Below are 18038 nucleotides of genomic sequence, written 5' to 3' on the forward strand. Positions count from 1 at the left end.
TGAGGCCAACCCATTAAATTGTACTACTGAGGAATGAAACCATATTTTGGTATTTGGCTTCTCGGAATTCTAGGATTGTAAGTACAATATGAAAAATAATAGTATTGATTCAAATTTAACTTTTAGTTGTAATTGTAGTTGTTTTTGTAACACTAATTCTTATAGCATTGTTTGGGAAGGAAGTGCATTCGGAGCATTGTTTCTGATATATGCAATTATTGTGTTTTTAATGTTTGTGGTGTTTCTTAAGGCTAAGCAGTGTTATATGCGTAGCAAGGAGTTTTAAAATAAAATTGTGTTGTATGAATTAAGTGTGTAATCATTGTGAAATCGTGCAATCAGCTAACTACTCCCCCAGCCAGTGCATCAAAACGAATCAGTAAATTGTGTGGGATTTTCTCTATTCTATAACCCACTAGAGACATATCCCTTTCCTGTAAACTTCGAACCCGCGAAGCTTAAGCAACTCCGGGGAACCCTTCGAACCCGCGGACCCTAAACAACTCCGGGGAACCAAGAAACCGAACTGGACCCGCGGAGCCTAAACAACTCCGTGGGAGCAATCGAATTTGTCATGGTCCTCTAGCGAGGATCTAAGCGGGAGCTGAGCCTGGAAACCTGTCCAGCCTACACCACTACCATCTTTGGGTGTAAGTAAACCATCTTTTCAATCAACCACTACGTGTTTGTGACTAACTCTAGCTCGCTGCCGGCTCTCTCCGACCCCGCGTGCCCAGGCTGCTGGCCACAGCCTGCGTGCGCGAAAGACGGGCCGCGGATCGCCCCTCCCGACCCGCACGTGGCGGCGGGAGCAGGGCCCGGCCAGCACACCAGACACCCACCATCCCAAACACAAAACACCTTCTAGCATCCTGATCCTCTGGTTCCGTTACCGCTGCTCTGCTCCGGTCCCTGTGCCCTCACCCTTTCCTTCCAGGAACACCAGGACCCTGGAATACAGAGAACTGGTATTCACCCCAAGTGGAAGAACAAAACACAGTCAAAGGGAACCACTGGGGGAACTGCCACCCTACACATCCGTCCAAGGGAGCACCTCAACACACTGCTATGGGCACGCACAGGGTAGGCAGACAGCAGGGGGAAGGCCTCAGCCCTGAGACCCAGCACTCACCACACCTGGCATCAAGCTGCACTTTCAGTCCTTGTGCGCCGTCAGTCCTCATGCTTGCCATCCCTTTCCCAGATACGATGCAGGCACCTGCTGAGGACACAAAAGAAAAGCCTTAGCATGAAAAACATCAAAGGGCAAAGCATGAATGTCTGAGTCTAGCAATTAGCCCCACACTGCTCCAAGCAACCCCTTACCAGCTGCAGGATCTGTCCGTCCAGAGCTGCAACCCGCAAGAAGCAAATACCTCGCTCCAGGTGATCACATGAGCATGGCTTCGGGCCATCTCCAACTCCTTCCACACCATACCAGCTCCAGGGCTCTTCACCTCTTCCTCAGCTCTTCTCCACTCAGGACCAGACTTTGATCATCTTGCCAAACATGTTCACACCACCAAAAATGAACAGCAATTAACACTTGCAGTGCTATGCGCAGGTCTCACAGCACCAACGGGACAGCACCCCCTCCCTCCCAACCAGGGGTACAACAGCAGCTTGCACTGGCCCCACTAACAAACCGCAGGGGGCTGCAGCTACACCCCTCCCAAGTGAGGGGATCAATTTACATGCAAACACAACCCTCCTTTCAGTCCTGGGAAGAACAAAGTAACAAGTGCTGCAGTGATTTTTAAGAACAGAAGTACAAAGACAGACACCAGTGACACCCAGAGAGATGAGACATAAATGCAATTCCCAGCACTGAAAGGAGGCATGTGGCAACAGGTACAGCCAGGCAGAGACCCAATCCTCTGTCCCACCGTAACCTGGAGATCTTTGCACAGACTCAGAGCAACTCTGGGCCAAGCCAGCCCAGCCGTACACCACTCATCTCAGAGGCACTCCTGGGTGCCATGGCCCTCCGCTTGAGTAGCCCTGCCCTGGGAGCGTGCAGCTCAGGACACCAACCCAGAGCAGGGACTTCCCAACCCACCCAGACACCCCCACTCAAAACACCACCCCCGCTTGAGGTAAGTCCACCTTCCATCACGCTACTCCTCCTGCTCTATCCTCCATCACCATGGCACGCCTCCACTTCTTTGCATCCATCTCCAACCCAAAGTCTCTCCACAACAGCCAGGATCCTGAAAGAGAAAACAAGCCATGAAGCCCACAGGGTCAATCAAGACCAGACTGAAATCCCTCCCAAACAGCATACACACACATCCAGGCCCCACCACCCAGTGTCTCCAAGCTCCCAGAAGCCATCCCTGTGCCTTGCAACAAACTGACAAATCAAAGACAACCCCACACCGATCCAAGGAAGCTTGCACCTCCCCCAGGCTGTGACCATGTCCTGCTCCAAGGCAGCTAAGGGCACAGGGGCAGAGGCCTCACCACAGGGAATCCAGAAGCACACACCCAGCCTCTTGCTCCCTCCTCTACCCTCCACGACTCATCAGCTCTAGGTCTCTTCATTACACTTGCTTCTCAAACCCTAGAAACTTTGGCAGAAAGGCCAACCAACCCCACCACAACCAAAAAAACCTTACAAGCAACTCCACTTACAGTCCTCACAGCACCGAGGGCAGAACAACTCCCACCCAAAGAGTTACAGAAGCAGCTCTATTCCACCCCGCACCCCCTCCATAGGAACCAGTCATCCCCTCTATAAATTTTCCCCTTCCAGAGGCTTATTCCGTCTCTCCACAGCGCTCCGATGGGTTATCTCGGCAGCTAATCCCAATGCTTAACGAAACAACCAGAGTGCTCTGGAGCCTGCACTCAGGCTGGGGGAGGGGGAAGAAGGGAGATCAGGCCCCTCACTGCTTCCCCCCCCCCACACCCCTCAGCAGAGCCTGCCAATACGAGCTGCTGGGCATTGCACAGCCCCCGAGTTGCAGGGGGTGGGTGCTTCCCTCCGCAGCAGCCGTTTCCCTCAAGGCTGCCCAGGCAGGGTGCTAGCTGCACGGCTGCAGCCCCAGCTCACAGGCTGCACCTGCTGGATCCAATGGTGCACCGGTTTCTGGAAGCCTGGCTGTGCTCTGAGAAGCTCAGGGTGGATGGGTTTCCAGTGCCCCGGGAGCACAAGAGTGACTCTTGAAATCAAATTACTGCTTTTTTTTTTTTTTTTTTTTTATAAAATTAGTCGTTGTTGTAGATGTTCTCTTTTTAGAATATAACTCGGTATTTTTCTGCTTCTGAGATGACAAAACCCTTTCCTGAAAGGAGTGTTTCCAGGGAGCAAAGAGAGGGACTTCCAGTGGCAAAGGTCAGGGTTACGGGATAGGACTCGCAGCCACAGGAGAGCGACCAAGGGGCAGGGCACCGAGCCAGGGGCAGGGCTGCAACAGGTGCCACCACTTGGTGAGTGGCCCTGCACCTGAAATAAGTGCTGATGCTGTGTTAAAATACGCACTCAAAGGGTAACTAAAAATCCTGGACTTCAATAAATACTTTTGGAATAAAAATTTCATTCCTAGCGTTTGGGGGCTGCAGCTAGTAAACTAGTATTAAACACAGCAGTTAACCCAGCACAGCACAAAGGAGTTTAGGAGCGGCTGACACACAAGGGCAGACGCAGCCCCGGGCACCGCAGGCCCCTGCTGCAAAACGGCGGCCTGCGAGCGCAGAGCTCAGGACGCCGCCCCACAGCGGGACCGCTCACCCCCACCCCGCACGAGTCGCATTTCTGCCAGGCCCCGACACCAGCCGGCCGCAGCTGGCTCCCGGCACCCGCAGGGTCAAGCCTCCCGCGCCCGCCCCCCGGGCCCCAGGCAGGACAGGCCAGGTGCGCCTGGGGCACCTCGGGCCACGGCCCAGGGCACGCAGGGGCCGGGGCCCAGGGGAAGCCCCAGCCGGCACAGGGGACACTCCTCGCACCCAGGCCCCGCAGCTCTTCTCCTCGGAGACCAGACACCGCGGCGGAAAGACCCGCCCCGACTCGAGGCAATTAACGCGGGCAATTAACAGCACTCCCAGGCCAGGACTCGGACCGAGGGCAGGTCTCAGCCAACGGCTCCCAAAACACCCCCGGCCCCAGCAAAGCAGGGCCCCAGGCCCCCGAGGGACAGCACCCCACGGAACAGCGCGCCCGCCCGCCTGGGAGCAGTGCAGAGAAAGCGGCGGTTTAACAACACGAAAACGGGGACGAACAAAGCGCGGGGACACGGGGCACGCCCAGCCCGCACAGGCGGCCAGGAGCCCGAAGCTCCCCGCAGCGCGGCTCCTGCCCCGGCCCCGGCGCAGCGCACACTACTCCCGCCTCCAGCGCCCCCTCCGGTCACGTGCCGCGCCGGCCCGCGCTCGGCTTTTCACTGGACGAGAGCCTCGGGCGCGCAGGGAGGCGGCTCCGCACGGGCCGCCGGGCTCCGCCGCACAGACCGGGCCCCGTGGCCGCAACCGCCCAGCGCTGCCCCACCCCGCCGGCACCAGCCGCACCTCGGCTTCCCGCTGCCGAGCCGGGACCCGAGGGCGGCCCGGCGGATCCCGCCCAGGCCCCTAGGAAGAGCTCCCGGGCCCCAACCGCCCCTGCCGCTGCCCGCCCGGCCGCAGGGCAGTGCGCGTCGGGTCTAGCTCTGCCCCCGGGGCGGGCGGAGGGACCGGGACTACAGACTCTGCCCTCCCCGTCCGCCAGCGGCGTCCTCAGCGGCAGGCAGGGGCCGCTGCGGCTCTCGGCGCACCCCAGCCTCGGGCAGGTACGCGGTCCCGCAGCTGCCGGGCTGTGCGGGCCCCAGGCAGGTCCTACCTGTGAGGAAGCGCTAGCGGGCATCAGGCATCACCGCAGCAGGTGCCGCCTTGTCTTGCAGAGCTGCGCCCAGTCTTGTTTCGTGGCCGTGTGCGACAAGCACTCGTTTCCAGCACCTGTCCCCACCCCGGCTTGGCTCTAATGCCATAGCCCCCAAAACCTCTGCCGGTGAGGCACCTAACCCACTCAGCCAAGAAAGAGCACCTGGCCCACACCACACTACCTGGCAGACGGCTTTCAACCCAACCCCCAGCTGTTGGCACCTGGCTCCCACCCCAGACCTTTGCTTCGGGTGTCTGCAGGATGGGGCGAGCTGGAAGGCAAAGGCGAGAGAAACTGCACCAATTCCAGTCCTGCTGCCAGTCAGACCCACCACCTCCCACCCCACGGGCGAGAACGTGCATGGTGCTGCACTACTGCGTGGGGGACCTCTGGGGTATGACAAGCAAGCTCAGGCTGCAGCTTGGTCTCCTGCCTCTTAGCTGCCTGGGTGGCCACTGTAGTGGGACCTGCCTTTTGCATTTCAAGGGTAATCATCAAGGGAGCCGTAGCTGCGTCATTTCTGTGCCCGCGTCAGCCTGCGAGGTTCTGAGCGCAGACAGGCCGCAGTCTCCTTGGCCGAGGCCAGGCGGTAGCGAGCTGTTAGAACACGAAATGGGGGAAACTCAGAAACCAAAACAGTATTGTGACACTAAGGAAGCAAGCAGCAGTATGGGGAGGCCTTGCTGAGCCTCAACTTTGCCAAAGTGCTTTCAGCAGTGCCATGCCGGAGCCTGTCCTTGACCCAACTGCCTGTAGGACGACCCACCCCCTCCGCCCACAGAAAAAGCGTGGAGAACAGGCCGGAGTGTCCACCGGACTCTTCTCAGCAGGCACGACCTCCCCCATTTGCCCAGGCAACAAGAACGCAACTGTGCTCAGCTCAGTCCTCATCCTCAGGTCCAGTGCTGAAGCAGCCTCCGCTGGCTGCACGGGGCCCACGTCCATCTTTATACCCTAGCTCTGCTCACTGTGCCTCCAAGACGGGAGGACAGGAAGAGGCTCCCTACCTTCCTCCCTGTTATCTACACCACCAGCCAAAGGGAGCAGAGAGGTTCCTCTGCAAGATTTGAAAGGGTCACAGCAAGGTAGAGAGAAACGCTGCAAGGCTGCCTGGGGGCAGGGTAAAGGAACAGGAGGGAGGGAGGGAGAGAGAGACTCTCTGAATCACGGAGCAGGATGGTGGTGGGTCCTAGAGTGAAAAAGGGCAAGAACCACCGCTTTAAAAGTTGGCCAGGTAGCAGTGAGAGGGGCTTGAGGCTGTACCTGTGCTCGGGGAGGGGGGGAGGAAGAGGGCAGCAAGAGGTAAGCAACATATACGACTCGGGCACAGCATTCACCTGGCAAAGCTGTGCAAGTCCTGCCACTCCTGGTTTCGGAAAGAGCCCCGCGTTCCCCAGCCTGGTTGCATGGCCTTGTGCTGCTATCGCTGACCGCAAACTTTCTCCTGCCGTCCGCTTCTGAAAATGATGAGCATGCACGAACCCAAGTGTGCTTAGCGCTCCCCTCTCATCTTACAGCGATCTAGGGAAAAAGCTGAGAAATTATTCCAACACCTCCCTACTTGGGCACTCCTAGCAACAGCAAGGCCAGACTACCATACAGATGAGCATCTCGCTCTGTGTCCATGTTCTGCTCTGCTCGCTTGGAGTTAGGTGCAATCTTTCCTTGCAGGGAAGGGCCGTTCTTTTGCCGTTATGCACCGTTGCCGACGGGACAGGTTGCTCCCCAGCAATCTCCACAGGCTGTGAAGGGACTCAAAAGAAAAAGGCAGGGGCCGGGACCCTGGGGAGGCTGCTTCTGCTGCAGCACAAAGAACAAACTGAACGCAGTGGCAACAGGCCGCTGGGGATGTCCCTGCTCCTGTCACCATGGGAGTGTGCTGCTCCTTGGTTGAACTGCTACAGGCTAGAACCAGTTTCTTCACAGGCTGGATCCAAACCACAGGCCATAGGTTTTTTGACCCCTGTTTTACCAGACCAACTGTAAGATGGGCATAGATACAGGCAACCTTTGGGGTATGACAGTACCTTTCCTCAGGATGCTGGGAAGGAACCAGGACTGAAAAAGGGGACTGGGATGCCTAAAACCTTGCTTCTGTCCGTCCAAACCGTGCTGTTGTTGCCACACAAGACATAACAAAAACTCTTGCCTCCCCCATGGTTCCTGAACCTTCCCAACAACACCACCACCACCACTTGCATACTTAAATCATTTGGTTTCCTTCTGTCACCTGTTTGGAAACTTCCTTTTCTTACTGGACCTGCCAGGTGCTTTGTTGGCAAAGTACATGGTGTGGTGGGAGAAACCTCCCTAAGGTCCGTTGTCTAGCTGTAATTTGATTGACAGACAACGTGGGTAAAGAAAGACAGCTGTTTATTTGCTCGAGCAAAGACCATAAAGCCAGCAAAAGGCAAAATGGCCCCCCCTCAAGGGTGAGGCGATCTTTTATACTTCTTACAACAAAGCGAGACTATATGGTTAACAAAAAGCAATACTTGGGGCGGTGCTCTACAAAGCTTTGTAACAGCATATTTCTATTAAGCGGAACTAGCACTTTTTAAAAGCTAAAAGTTAAGTAACAGTAACATTATGTTAGCAAAACCTTACACAGTAGAAGATACTTCTCAAGGACACAACCAGTAAGCTCAAACAATGGTTTCTCTGTCTTATCTTACTTCTAGCTGTAGCTGATTTTTTTTAGCACACAGACACAGATTCACTTTTTAACTCAGAAAATGCTTGTTGCAGTTAAAATGATTACTTGACACAAGCAAAGGCCTAGCTATCATTCTGCCTTGTGGTCAGCTGCATTACTAGGCCACAGGTCATGCCTTGTATCCAGCTGTAAAGCTAATACTTCTTAAAAATCCAAATTATTGTAAACCTAACAGTATGCTTTCAGAAAACTATTCTATTTCAGCGTAATGACAAACTTGCGCACTACAATGGGAAAACAAATAATAGTAATAGTAAGAATCAGAACAGGGATAATATTAGTAGTACTAACATTACTTACAGAAATTTGCTGAACAAAAGATGCAGGTCTCATCCATGCCTCTTCCTTCCATTCCCCGCCCCTCCAACTATCCTGCATGGACATACAAGAAATAAGCCCCTGGGGGGTCTCAACAACAGGGTGCAGTCCCACAACTGAAGCCTGTACTACAAGGCTGTTTGCTTTCTTACCACAGTCCAGAAAACCAAGGTGTCACAGCCCACATCTCCCAAGCAGTGCAGGCTGCTTACAAGGGCCTGCCAACTGCTCCAGGCAGAGTCACTGCCAGTAGCAGGTAGCGCAGCCCTGTGGGAGGCAGGGGGAGACCTGGCCAGTCCGGGGTTGCTGAGCCTCCCCCTCCCTCCTAGCTCTTCCCCCAGGCACTTGGCCAAGCAGCCAAGAATGCCCCCGCCCCCAACCCTGGTCCTTTAACGATGACAGTCAACACACAAGCAGTGAAGGAGGGACATGCACCCCCTCACCCCCAATCGCTGACCAATGCACTAAGACTCTAACATGGGCCCCTGCTCACGTCCTTTTCTTTTTCGTGTCCTTGTGATAAGCTACATGTAAGACTTGACAGATTTTGTTGGAATCTGACAGGCCACACTCTGAGCGCTTCCATTGCAGCCTTCAACTTGCAGTCTGGGCTGTCAACCAGGTATCTTGGCCCCCCTCCCATGCCACTTCCCCTGCTCAGATGGCTCAGGTTTGGACAGGGGATGTGATGTCTCACAGGTATCATTAAAGCTCAGTAGTGGGAAGCAGAACAATTTTGCTTCCCTGCGTGAGCGACATCTCCAAAGCGTTCCTCTGACAGCTGCGCCTCACACACGGCACACCCCAGAAATAGCAACACACAGCTGCAAGTCTTCATTGTAAACCCGTGACCACACAGGACTTCTGTGAGGCCCTCCGTGCAACTCCTTAAACCGGTCCTCCACCACGTACAGGAGACAGGGTGGGTACCCGGGGAAAGCACCAGGAAACAGAAGCACTGGCACACAACAGCTCCTGAAATGAGCGACAAGTAAAGAGGCAGGGATGTTACGAAGATGGTGATGAGAAAGGGGAAGGAAGGCTATGGGCAGATTCCCCTCGGTGCAAACTGAAAATATGGCCAGGGCCTGACAGACCACGCTCAGTATTGCAGACTACACACCTACCAGAAGCCTAACTTAAGAATGACACGTGCTTAAGCTGGCATACAAGCAATAGGCCGTGAGCCTACACTTACATCCCAAGGAACGGCCAAAAACAGTGGAATAAGATTCTGTTTCTCAAGACTTTGATACCAGACAAGACCAAGAGCGAGTAGCTGCTTTCTGGAACGGTGGGAAACAGCAGCTACGAGCAGCAACTGGCATTTGGTTTTGTGACCCTGTTACAAGTTAAAATAGGTCTAAATGGCAGAGGCTAACAAACACAAGGCAAGGAGGAGCATTCCCAGGCAGGCCGGGAAAGAGATGAGCAGTGTTCCTCCCTTCCAAACTCGGAGTTTTCCCAGGGACACGGGCCCCAGCCATGGGCTGGTCCCCGTGGGGCAGGTCCTGCGGGGCACAGGAAAATGGGTTCGGTCCCGGTCCCAAAGTTTCAGCAAAACGAGTCTACGTGACGCCCGTCGGACTATCGATTTAAAAAGCCCACGTAAAAATTAGGTTTAAACAAAAGGGAAACTACAAAGACCTTTGCAAAAGTGGAGACAACCTCCTGTCAGCCTCCTCCTCCCTCCTGCATCTCCCCCAGCCGGTAGACTGGGCAATCTGTATTGTGGTGTGACAAGTCACTAGGTAGGCATAGCACAAAGGGTTTATATTCTTATGCCTCGAGGTGTGATCAATAAAAGTGCATGTTCTAGCCCTGTCTCTAGCTGCTTTATCCAAGTTGGAGGGTTGTAATCCTTTACACGCCAAGAGCATCACTGGCAAGTGTCATAGCGTCTTCACTTCACGTACAAAAAGGGTAATTGGCAGGGACCCGGGTTTTGCATTCACCAGGGAAAAATGCAGTAAAAACCCAGTTTGTCACCTTAAGGACCCCGACCCAGTAATGACTCTGAAAATCATGTACAGCTTGGCCCTACTCACAAAAGTTAACATACTGAATAAGAATGCTAACTGCATAATGCAAGACAACGCAATTTCATGGCCAGGCCATCTAAGAAAGAATTATGAAGTCTCTTCCATCTTATCGGGCTACATTCAGGATGATTTCACACAGACTCTTAGTTGTCTGGCGTGTAACCGTACGAAACGTCTATCCTCAATTAATTAGCACGATAAATATCTCTTTTCCGACTAAGTCGCGTTTATATGCCGAAACACATTCTCCATATGTAATAGCTGCCTCCTCCTGATTTAGTATGTTTTTCCTAGCGGTTAATCGGTTTCTCGATACGTTCCAAACTGAATAACCTCTCGTCACCGAAGAAGCTAACTCGTTCGCGTTAGAAATGTCTGATAACCGGTAATCGGCAGGTTTTTCCTGTCGGTTACTGTTTGGGACTCCGTCTTGATTTACGCAACTAAAAGAATGCTTTGAAGATGCTAAAGTAAAGGGATAAAAAGTAAAACGGCACACAGCACACACACGCTTCAGGAGTGAAAAACATCTCTCTGACACGGCTTGCCAATACGCCCAACTTACTCTACAAGGTGAAGAGAAACAGACCGCCTCTTTGTCGCCTGTTTGGCGAGAAATCGTCACCTTACGGCTAATTACTGGACTTAGATTTGGTTTGGATTCGCCCGACTTGATCTTAAATACTTGTAGTAAATAAAGCCTTTCTGTCGCTCCTCGAACCGAGTGTCGTGTCAATCCCTGGGCTAGTCCGGAAAGCTAGGTTTTTATTTGCCGACACCCAGCCCCCCCAGATTTTCTCCTCTAAAGGGAAACAGCGTGACCAGTGGTGGGATTCTCCTTGCAGGCTGCCAGACTTCCATCCTGCAAGGTGCTCAGGGGAACAGGAGGAGGGGTCACAAAGGGGTGCTATGTGCATGTGACCATGTACACAGGTACATGCCTGCCCACAGGCTGGAGAGTGGGTCCCCACATGTAAGTCAGGTGTGGCGGGAGGAGGCGAATTGAGGCCCCCATAAATGGGGAGTGAGGGACTTGGGCAGGGCTGGGGCTGCTGCCCAGCTGTGCCCACGCACGGGGCCTGGTGCTGCCAAGCACAGCTACAGGGCCTAGGTGAGGAGCGGGCGGGGGGGCTTGACTGCCTGGCACTGCACACACTCCTGAGGCAGATGGGGTGCACATGCCCCCAATTTATGCACACTGGGGGCAGGATGCCCATTGCAGGCTTGGTCTTCCAACCCTGCTGACCTCTCTGCAAAGCCTCTATGGCCCAGTGGGCGAGAGCTGGCACAGGAGGGCAATATAGGGCACAGAAGCTCAGTGCCACCACCGTGACCCCTACAGTACCGCAGCAAGTTGTGCCTGCCCGCCAGAGAGTACTGGGGGTGGCAGCACAGAGTTCTTCCCCTTGCTGCTGCTGGGTGGGCACAGGGTGCCTCACCATGATAGCGTGGGACTTGCAGGGGCGGCACCAATCTTCCCTGCCCATCCCTGCTCTCTACTTCCATGCTGGGTCCTGCCCACTGGGCTCCAGAAACCCCAGGGGAAGGGCAACAGAGTGAAGTGCCCAAGCCCACAGCAGATAGCATGCATGCACCCCGCACAGGCTCTACTCAGGCTGTGCCATCCATGAAAGCGGGAGCTGTGCTCCGCTCCCCACTCAGGCCACAGCAGCTGCCGCCTGACACATCCAGGACCCTGATCCAGTAACCCTGGCAGCTGGGAGGGGGTGCAGCATGTGGCTGTGGGTGGGAACTGAGGGGCACTGCCAGGGCCCAAGGGACCGTGCTTGGCAACTGAGGGGCACTGGCAGGCTAGGAGGCCATGGGTGGAGAGTGACGAGTACAGGAACGGCCACGGGGTTGTGCACTGGTAAGATTCCAAGTGGATTTAACATTGGAAACATATCAATAAAACAGTGTTCAACCAATCCCTATATATATAGATAGTGGCATTTCCTTTTGGTCGTGAAAAAAGGTGGATTTGGGGGGCTATTCAGAGATTTTGTGATTTGTTTTTTCTTCTGAGAAAAGCAGGATCCCTGGTAATAAGTAAAGGAATGGATACTTACCTAGAATGTTGTCTTAACCTGCAAAACTGTCCTCACCATAACAGAACTGTAGGCTTGTCTGTCAAAAGACTGAACAGTACCTGGTTCTCCATAACGTGCGTGACTGATTAAAAACACCCTCTACGTCCATCACGCACAGCTGAAACTGTATAAAGAAAAGTCATCTCATAAACTCCAAGCGATTTCAGGGCCGAGCAACAAGAGCCCCAAATGGGACATGCTGAGATCAGCCAAGGAAATTCAGGCTGAAATGCTACTGGCTAAAAGGTAAAAAAAAAAAACAAAACCAAAAAACCTATTCCACCCCAACTCATACTCTCAGAAAAAATATCTGGCAATTTTAACTGGAATGATTATACTTAGTGGACAAACGAGGCCCCTCGATGCAGAACCGTAATCTGTCGCTGCTAAAGTACAAAGTGTCTGCTCGAGTCTAAGGTGAGGATTTTTAGGGAGTCCCAAACACTCCGCGCCCTTCTTCTGCTACGCTACGTTTCTCCTCCTTCCCAATACTCTGATCCCAGAAGCTGTTCAGTCTGAAACACCATGAGTAGCATGTGAGAGAAGTCTTGAGGGAGTTGAGATATATAGGTCAGTAATCACGTGCGATGCTAACGAGGCAACCTCCGGAAAGACGAAGGGTCCCAGGCCTCACCTCAGTTTCCCTGCTCTCCGCTCTATTGGCCGAGCGCTCCTTACCTCAGACAAACAGGGTGGAATACAGAAATTTCAACCTGAACTCTATAAAACCCCCGCACAAAAGGTAGAGATGCGGGATTCTGGAACCGCCCTCAAACCTGGGGGATGGATTGCAAGGGGCCGTGGCACCTTCCCGCCCGGTACCGTGTATGCCTACGCATTCTTTGCTTTACGTAGCTGCTGTCAGCAGAAGTGACTGACTATTAATATCTCGATAGACCGGTGTACATTTTTTTGAAGGAACTTGCTCCAGCTTATCTTCTACTTCTCCAGAGCCATCCGGGGTGTAACGTGTGCATCTGCACGCACAAAATACTGCCGACAGGCCAGATCCAGCACGGGGAGAGACGTTGTCTGTTCCTCGGTCCCGCCTGGCCCGGGCACTGTCCAGCCTGTGGCACATCGTGCCGTCCCTGCGAATACAGCAGAACTGTGGCTGGACTGCCCTTCTAGGCAGCCTGGACAGCAGTGGCTCCTTCCAGCTGTCACTGCCACTGGCCCCAGCACCGTGCTACTGGCAGGTTCCCACATGTACAGCCCCGATCCCGCCCCACCCCGCCCCAGCTCTGGACTTAGCCCAGTGGAGGAGACCAGCCAGACCCGCATGCACAGCCCCAACCCTGCTCTGGACTCACCCACCCACGCTGACCAATGGCACCAGCAGCAGCAGTCGAGCAGAAGCTGCTGCTCGATGAAAAAGAAAAACTGTTCCTCCCCTGCTGCTGGGTCCTTTTTTGCTGCAGCCGCTCATAGCTTGCACCCGTGCTGCCCTGCATCTCCTCTGCACTGCCGCTGCTGCCCCAGCAGTGATGGTGGCAGAGGCTCAGCAGGGCAACCTGGGTGCAGGCTCCAGGTAGCTGTAGCAAGAACAGCCTAGTCACTGTAAGAGGGAGGGGCCATTTTTCTCTCATGCCAAGCAGCAGCTTCTGCCCAACCGCTGCCAGTACTCAATGTGGGTGGGCGGTCTGGAGCAGGAGCAATGCGGGCAAGGGTTGGAGCTGTGCACGCAGGTTGTGACTGGTCCACTCTGGCTGAGGTGAGTCCAGAGCAGGCGTGGGGCAGGCTGGGATTGGAACTGGGATTGTCCACTGTTGGTAGTGGCAGGGATGAGCCGTAGAGCCCACAAGCTTGGCACATTTGGGGCTCGGGTGGAGGGGGGTGTTGAGTGCCCTGCTGCAACTCCCCAAAACTGCCTGTGTGGGCCACAAGTCCAAATACTTGCCTGCCCCTGGCTGACACCAATGTCCACCATATACAGGAGACAATGCTACCACTGCACAGCCAGAGGAGGAGGGACAAGGAAACAAACAGAAAAACACCTTAAAGCTGAGAGAAGCAAAGAGCGGGGGGCAAAGGAGTATTCTCCCCACTTCCCCTACAACTCTCGAAAGGAAGTTGAAAAATGTGGTGCAGGCCTGCTGCAGACTGGGACAGGACAAGGGATTTCATGGGAAGCCTTCCGAGGAAGGATGAGACTAGGAGAGGCTGACAGAGGCTGTCAGGTAGGACAAGGTCACAGGGCCTGGATATTGGGCACATAAGGTTCAGTGGCTAACAAGTGCTGAAGCCTGCAGACATCAAAGTGCTCAACACCTCATCCTGGCACAGGAAGGGAGAATACAAAGGCTGTGGGGTCTGGGCCACTGGGATCCTGTGAGCCAAGGGGCAGGTCATTGCTTTTGAAGGGTGCTACCAGCAGTTAGAGGCAAGAGCTGCAGTCACTGGAGGTGTTATCATAGGAGCACGACACACAGATGATGTGCCTCCAGGCAGAAGCTTAAGCAGCTGCGGGTGCATTTTGCCCCATGAGAGTGTTTAAGGCAGAAACTCGTACTCACCTGTTACCTGTGGTGCCTTGGATATTTCCAAGTCCCACTTCTTTCACGCTGCAGCTCCTCGCTGACACTGCTTCCATGAACAGGTGCACAAGGAGCAGTTGGAAAGAAAGGAAAGAACCACGTTAGACCGTTTCATTAGAGTGAGAAGACACACACCATTAACCGCACCGCAGTAGATGAAATGACCCCCATGGGCCAGCCCGGCACATTCCCGTTCAGACTTATCAAATGACCACACACACACACAAAATCACACTTTTCTACACACACTACTACAAAAAAGGTTTCCAAATCACCATGCATTTTCCCTCATACAACATAACCATATTTCCATATGCTTACCCCATCGCCACACAATTTTCCACAGGTTGCACAAAACAGTTCCCAAATCACCCTAAAGTTACCACACCATTTTCTAAAAATTAAATTACCATATTTCCATGCAAAACCCCTATAGTTCCAAATGTCCTATATACCACAAGGTCCTAAATGCCACAACAAAAATCGCATTTCCAAACATTTCCAGGAAAAAGTTCACAAAGCACCACAGAACTCTCCCAATACCACTATATTTCCCCAAAACGTTTCTACAGAAAAAACTTCCATATCACCACACAAAATGACCAACCTCCCACCTAAAAAAACCCACAAAAAAACCACCACACTGCCAGAAAAAAGGTTTTCAAATCAGCACCAGTTTTCAACATGGAAACCACCACGTGTCCAAACACAGGCACACACATGCCCACAAAAATTTTTCCAACCCCTGCCCACCATTTCCCTCACACAACACAAGCATATTTCCACACTTACCCAGTCACCACAAACTATTCCACACGTCCCACAACACACAAGTTCCACAAAAACGGTTCCTAAATCACCCTAATATTACCAGACCATTTTCCACACACAAAAAAATCACCAGATATATCCACTCACATTTCCACATACACCTGCCAAATCACCAGTTTTCCACGCAAAAAAATCACACTTCCAAAACAAATCCTTTTTCACCACACACCATCACATCTTCCACAAAAAAGCACATTTCCACAGACACGCTCCCCAGTCCCCACAGAATTCTCCCAATACCACGTTTCCCCACACCTTTCCACCAACCCATCACCAAATTACCACAAAATGACTCGCCTCCCACCAAACAAATCAGCACTTCCAGATAAAAAGGGGGTTCTCAAATCACCACACAGAACAAACTGTTTTCCACACAAAAGTCGCCACATGCCCTCAAAAAAGGTTTCCAAATCCCCACACCGTTTCCCCCACACAACATAACCATATTCCCAAGCACACACATTTCCAGTTCCCACAAACACCAGTTGCACAAACAGCTCCCAAATTACCCTAAAACTACCACACCATTTTCCACTGGCATAATCACCACATTTCCACAGAGTTCCTAAATCACCAGTTTTCCACACAAAAATCACGTTTTCTAACAAACAAGGTCCTTTCGTACCACACATCACCAGTTTTTCACAAAATTTTAAATTTCCACACACTCCCAAATAAACGTCCCAAATCCCCACAGACCTCTCCCAACGTCACAAAATATCTCCAAACATTTCCACAAAAACACCAACTCACCACAAAAGATGTCTGGTTTTCCACACGCAAGTCACCACAAGCCCACACACGAGCCAACAAAAAAAGGGTTTCCAAATCCCCAGACCATTTCCCGTCACACAACACAGCCGTATTTCCATACAGTGAACCAATTACAATTTTCCACAGGTCCCACAACTCACCAGTCACACAAACAGTTCCCAAATCACCCTAAAATTACCACACCACTTCCACACAAAATCAACAGATTTCCACACACATTTCCACAAAGTTCCCAAACCATGACGTTTCCACACAAAATAGCAGTATTTCCAAACAAGGCACTATATCACCACACACAATGACCAAATTCCCCCCAAACAATCACATTTCCACAATTTCCAAATACAGGTCCCAACTCCTCACACAATTCTCCCAATACCACCATATTTCACACATTTCCACAAAACATCTCCAAATCACCACACTAAAGGACCAACTTCCCACCAAAAATATCATTGCACTGCCACAAAAAATGTTTCCCAAGTCCCCACACAAAACAGGCAACATGAAAACCCCCCCGGTGCTCACACAGCTCCACGCCCCTGCTCACAGGCACATTTCCACCCCCTCCCCCGGGTCCGTCCGGCGCCGGGGCCTGCCCGCCCGCCCCGCGCTGCCCCGCCGCGCAACGAGGCCGCACCAGGCGCCCCAGGAGAGCGGCGGCTCCGACCCCGTGCGGGGGGCGCGGGGCGAGCAGCGCGCCCAGGGCCAAGCGGAGCGGGGCGGAGCAGCGTCCCGCCAGCACCAGCTCGAGGAGGAAGGGGCCGAGCTGCGGCACCGCGCACAGAACACCCGCCCGCCCCCCCGTGCCCTGCCCCGCACGTGGCCATGGGGGATCCCGCCTGCAGCGCTGATGCCTCCGCTGGGCAAGCGGCTGCCTGACAGCCCCGAGGGCCGCGCACAGCACCCCGGTCTGCTCTGCCCCGAGCCAGCCTTGCAGACGGCCCCACACGTGCCGGCTCAGAGCTGCCCCTCGTGTCCAGAGCGCACGGCAGCGCCGGAGCCCGGGTGCTGCTGCGGAGCGTGCCCGCCGCCCACCGGGCTCTGACTGACACCGGGAACCGCGTGTCCACCCCACGCCTGATAACGCTGCAGGCCCTGGCTCCCACGTGCTGCTCTAATGACGAGGCATCCTGCTTTTCCCTGATTAAAAAAAAAAAAAAAAAAAGCAAGCAAAATCTCTGATAAATAACCCCACTCATTCTCAAATAAAAACACCAAAATGCCTGATTAAAATGAAAAGCCCCTCAACTCCCCCCCACCCCAACCTCCTGGCCCCCAGCTCTACCAGAGGGGGCCCCCAGCTGCCAGCACTATGGGGCCAGGGACCCGTGTCCATGGCGCCCTGCCCGGCAGGAGACAGCGGCTGCTGCAGCACACCAAAGCCCAGCTCCCCCCACCCACTGCCTGCCTGCTGCGGGCTCAGGCTGGGTGGGGGGTTCCCCACAGCTGTGCGCATTCCCAAGGGGCAGCGGGAACACAATCCTGTGTGCAGGGCAGGGGCAGGCTGCCCACTGCAGACTCAGGCTCCCTCCCTGCTGCCCTCGCCCCGGGGCCTCTGCAGCCCAGCAGGTGCAACCCATTGCTTTCGGGAACAGTGGGACCACAGCCCCAGCCCACACAGCACCAGTGAGGGACACAACCGCATGCCACCGTGCACTTAGGGGATGCATTGCCCCCACTCCCCCACCAAACCCAGCCCTGGATCACCTGTTCACCCACCTGAGTCCCATTTGGGACTGATCTTTTCCGTGGGGACAAGGCTGCGGGTCAGGAGTGAGGGCAACACAAGACAAGCAGAAGCTGCGGGCTGGGAGTCAGGGGCACCAAAGCATCCCACAAGCATGGGCTGGTGGGCAGCAGCACAGAGCACCC

The 18038-nt window shown here is 53.9% G+C and overlaps 1 long non-coding RNA gene across 10 annotated transcripts in view; it reads right to left on the reverse strand.

Moving 5' to 3' along the window:
- LOC132249199 (uncharacterized) overlaps positions 1-18038 on the reverse strand; it is a 58110-nt gene that overhangs the window by 15173 nt on the left and 24899 nt on the right. For 3 of the 10 annotated variants that reach the window (XR_009460581.1, XR_009460583.1, XR_009460582.1), the window contains exons 4-8: positions 14538-14607; positions 6193-7943; positions 1327-2210; positions 1133-1222; positions 862-950 (exon numbers count right to left, since the gene is read on the reverse strand). This is a non-coding gene — a long non-coding RNA (uncharacterized LOC132249199). The other 7 variants (XR_009460584.1, XR_009460588.1, XR_009460580.1 and 4 more) reach the window with 7 other exon arrangements.

Source organism: Alligator mississippiensis, chromosome 3 (genome assembly GCF_030867095.1).
Source record: "Alligator mississippiensis isolate rAllMis1 chromosome 3, rAllMis1, whole genome shotgun sequence".
NCBI lineage: Eukaryota > Metazoa > Chordata > Crocodylia > Alligatoridae > Alligator > Alligator mississippiensis.